This window comes from Rhagoletis zephyria, unplaced genomic scaffold, assembly GCF_001687245.7.
Source record: "Rhagoletis zephyria isolate East Lansing unplaced genomic scaffold, Rhagoletis_zephyria_1.1 Rzeph_scaffold_22109, whole genome shotgun sequence".
NCBI lineage: Eukaryota > Metazoa > Arthropoda > Insecta > Diptera > Tephritidae > Rhagoletis > Rhagoletis zephyria.
This window is the reverse complement of record NW_016179167.1, coordinates 2823-7423: the sequence shown is the minus strand read 5'-3', so window position 1 is coordinate 7423 and position 4601 is coordinate 2823. Positions and strand designations below refer to the sequence as shown.

The 4601-nt window shown below is 31.1% G+C and overlaps 1 long non-coding RNA gene across 1 annotated transcript; it reads right to left on the bottom strand.

Annotated features, from left to right (window-relative positions):
* Positions 1 to 1608: 1608 nt before the first annotated feature.
* On the bottom strand, positions 1609 to 4344 carry LOC108381312 (uncharacterized). Its single transcript, XR_001849616.1, has 3 exons — positions 4253 to 4344; positions 2130 to 2134; positions 1609 to 1620 (listed from the first exon to the last, which is right to left on the bottom strand). It is a non-coding gene; the product is annotated as an uncharacterized LOC108381312 (long non-coding RNA).
* Positions 4345 to 4601: the final 257 nt, after the last annotated feature.

The following is a 4601-nucleotide window of genomic DNA, read 5'->3' as shown; positions in this document are numbered from 1 at the left end:
CGGTGACCATCCGTCCTTTATTTTAAAGGACAGTCCTTTATTTTAACCCCCTGTCCTTTATAATTTTTTTCAAAATAAAGGACGCCTTTTGTCCTTTATTTCTTAAACTGTCCTTTAAATCAGCTCTGCATTCTTCATAAATAAATTAAATAAATAAATTTTTAAACACAGAATATGAAAAATAAAAATGTCCCTTACAAAATATAATGAAAGCCTTCGCCAGTTTGTTTCGCCCCCACTTAATGGTTTATATCTAAACGGTAATCTTTGTACAATCTATAAAGGAGGATCGTGTTGCGCGCTGAGTTTCCAATTCCACTAAAAGAAAACAATAAACTCTCTGCTGCACAGTGGTTCAAAACTGTCATTTAGTGTTCGTAATTCACTGGATCCTTCATTTTTCACTTAACTTGATTAATTTTTATTTTTTTTTATGAAAGATTACAATATTTGCAAGAGACCAGTTGAGCCTGATATATGACCTTTTATTTGATTATATTAAATTTTTTAGTGCAAAATGTAGAAAAAGTAGCAATTTTGAAGAAAATGTATTCTCCTGTTCCATTTAAAAAATGTCACATAACAAAAACTAGTTGAAAACAATTGTATGGTTGTCCCAAAACGAAAAAATTACAAAAAAAAAAGTGTTGAAATGTTATAAAAAATGTTAACCAACATAAATATTTTTTTGGTGTTTAGTAAAAATTGGTTGAAAAATGAAAGCTTCGGTGAATTATGAACACTAAATTCCAATCTTGAACCACCGTGTGCCAGCTTCGGAAAAGTAGCAATGCATTACATGCGGGATAAATAATATAGGTAATGTATTTCTTATGAGTTCTCGATTATATTACTGCTAACTATGTAATCAGCATTCTAATGTATTCAAAAAGTTCCAAAAATTGCATATTAACACACATTCATTTTTCGATACTAGGTAATGCAAAATTGAATGCCCCACTTTTCTTAGGACATCGCCCTGGGGAAAAAAATGCATTTTCGAATGTAAAAAGGGTTGTTTTACTGATTGTTTCTTCAATTACTATACATTATATTTTCCCACTGGGATTATTACGTTTTAGGAAACCATTCAGCAATTTGTTTTTTTTTTGATTTAAATATTTTTAAAATAGAGAGAATGTTGTCCGGTGGCGTCATGGCGCAAATGCTTATATTAAGACATCAAAGTGCCTACACACAAAAACTTGCAAACATATTGCTCGTCAAAATGGCAGTTAGTAGGCAATCGGTGTTTGCCTGTGGAGTTCTGCGGTAACCAATAACGCAAAACTGGTATATTTGCACATTCATGCGTCTGGCATAAGGATATCTATGTTTGTACACTCTGTCACGTCGCTGTGTTGATACTACGTATTTTTGTTGGCGTGCGGTTGTTTTTCCAGTTGGAAATCCTGTCGCGTGCGCGTGCTAATTTGAAGTTGTCGTGCCTTTCGTCTCACCTGTACGCCTTTAATTTGAACAATGTAACGAAAAAAGAGTTGGCCATTTTTGCATGGCTTTAAAATCATTCCATTTGTGTAAATTTGCAGTTTTATGCACGCAGGTACAACTGTATGTGCGTATATAGGTTTGTTGTGTCAAATTACGTACATATATTTACTTTTGTTTTTACCAGGGAGTACACGTATACTTATATCCCAAAATAAACGCATTTATTTGCCCAAATAAGTGCAAATTCTGATGAGGATTTGGAGCAATGGCGGACCCATGATTTTAGCTCGGGGGGTTTAAATTTTTAATTTTATCACCTATTTAAGAATAAGAATCAAAAATTTTGCGCACCCAAGTATGATAGACATTTTATTTTATTATATTATATAATGTTTATAAATGAAAAACCAAAAATTTTTAAAACACACGAAAAAATCTATATATTCACAATATAGTATAACTGCGCCTTTAGTTTTTCTCCCAGACGTCAGGATTTTTTTAAAGGACTTTAAAACTTTTGGGATATGATTGAATAGAAAAATTATTTAAAAGATTTGGTGCATTGTAGAGTAACAATATGGGTATCAATTAAAAGGAAAAAAATTCTGTAGAATTAAAAAAAAAATTATTTTTTGGTGCGCCAGGACGAATAAGTATTGAAAATGTCCTTGTAAAACTTTATCTTTGAATATCTTCGGAAATTTCCAATACTTGTTTTTGAAAAAAATACCTACCTTTATTAGTTTTAGATTAAAAAAATAGGTATTATGGGTTTTGATGAATATCTTGAATGTCAATTAAATGAATGTAGAGTTGATTTCCTATCAATTCAAACATTCATGTTTCTGACGATAAGTACATATGTAGAAACATTTTTAATTCCACATAAAAACCACCCGCAATATTTTTGCAGAATATCACAGTCTAAGATCCAACAAAGGCTCGACTTTCACCCTTCTGTATAATGGACGAAATCTCTGAAATTTAACGTGTAAAGAAATATTTCGCGAGTGAGTTGACTGAAAATATTCTGGCCAGGATATTTATAATTAAATATTCAAAAACTGTTATAATTTTTTTAATGTTGTACTCATTTGCTTAATGAATAAATTATATACCAATCGAAAGTACTAAGGCTATGGAATGTGAAAACGTTGGGCCGCCTATATTTTTCTAGCCTGCCTATCGGGTTGGCAGGTATGTGCAGGTAGGTAATACTAGTATTTTTCACTCATCTGCTTAACACATTCTATAGGCTTTATGGTTTCGATTGGTATAAATCGTCGTTTAAAGTGCAAAACCGCGTATCAACAAAATTCAAAACCGCGTATCAGCCAAATGCAAAACCGCGTATGTGAAGTTGTAGAAATTATTTTCTAGATCGTAAAAACACTTATATTTCAAAATGGTTCTATTTTTTATAGTGCAATCGCATATCTGCTTAGTATATTTCAGGACGAATGGATAAGGATTGAGCCAAGAGCTAGAGTGAGCAAATCCAATTTTTGGCAGCCAATGTCAGTTACGCGGTTTTGCAGAATTACGATATGCGGTTTTGTACTTTAAACGACGAAATGTAATTTGTCCATTAAACAAATGAGGGCGAAATCAAAAAAAAAATTATAATTTTTGAATATTTAATTAAAAATATCCTCGCCAGAATTTTTTAGCCAACCCACTCGCGAAATATTTCCTAACACGTTAAATTTCATAAAAAGTAGATTTCCTACTATCAAAAGTCGGTGTTTCAATAATCTTATCCGATCAAAATTAAAATCGTATCTTGGTAACTTTTCGAGAAAACTGTGATTTTTACATATATATATTAGACTCACCAGAAACAAATAAAATTGGTTTTTTTGACTCCTTGACTTTTTAGCTTCCATTATGGCTAAAAACTATTCCCTGAAAATTTTGTTCAAAAATATTAACATTTAGAGGTTTCGCGTGGACATTTTGTGCCTCCGCCTCAAGAAATTGAAGCTTTTTAAGGACCGGCGAACCTTTCCACATACACGTGCCATTATTTCCGAAGAAATATTCCATGTTATTTCCATATTCTAAAAAATATTAATTAAATTATTTCATATCACCAAACTTCAAAACAACGTCAAAAATATTTTTAGAAATGCCTGATAAATACGAAACAATTACAACTACAAAATTTATATCAAAGTGTAGAGCCGAACGGGATTTGATTTGGAAGATTATCAAGCGCAATAATATTTAAACTTGAATATTTGAATCTGAATCTCGATGTTTAAGTTGTTGGTGTTATGTGATTTATGCAACAATTGCTAAAGTACCATTTTGGTCATATTGTTTTAGATATGTTCTTTTTAATGAATGTACATCTTTAGGATTTTAGTAAACTGGGACTGAGTATTGCATGTTAAAGTAAAACGATGTTAACTTAAATTTAATTTTAGCAATTTACTAATTTCATTAGACCCGTAAACTCTTTATCCGCGATTATTCGATAAAGTTTATATCCAAGTCTATTTGCCACTCCTAACAGCATAGCTTTAGCTGCTGGAAAGTGCTAGTTTTGATGAAATTTTCTGTTCTCAGACCTACTAGGAATTTTGATTTCTTCGAGTAATTCAGTTGAGTTTTTTCTCGACCGTGAAAAGTTTTTGTCTTTTCGCTTTTAAATAAAGAAATCTTGATTCATTACCTTTCGAATGGTACCCCACTTTTGTATGTAAATAGAGTAAGAAATATTAAACTTATAACGGAATTTTATTGATCCAACTTTTTATCGATATTTACCACGCTCATAATTCAAAAAAAAAACTACTTTTAAGTCCATTTCTATCAGTTTATAATTCCTTGTTATAAGGAAATTCTAACTGTCAATTTTGGGCATTTTAGCTTTTGTAGTTAGTTAAATACTTCAGTTTTCGCCTTTTTTAAAATTACAGTTATATATAGGGTTTCGTGACAGCACCTCTAAATACCAATTTGATATATCTTATAACACACCTTGTGCAAATTTTCATTAATCTATCTTTAATAGTTTTCGAATTTCAGAAGTAAAAGCAGCTAGATGTGTCGAATTTTACACTGTGTGACGTGCCAAAATAAGTCGAGACTTATCACTGTTCTTTGAGATATTAATTGAAACTTAAATCGTAAAAAAATATTTA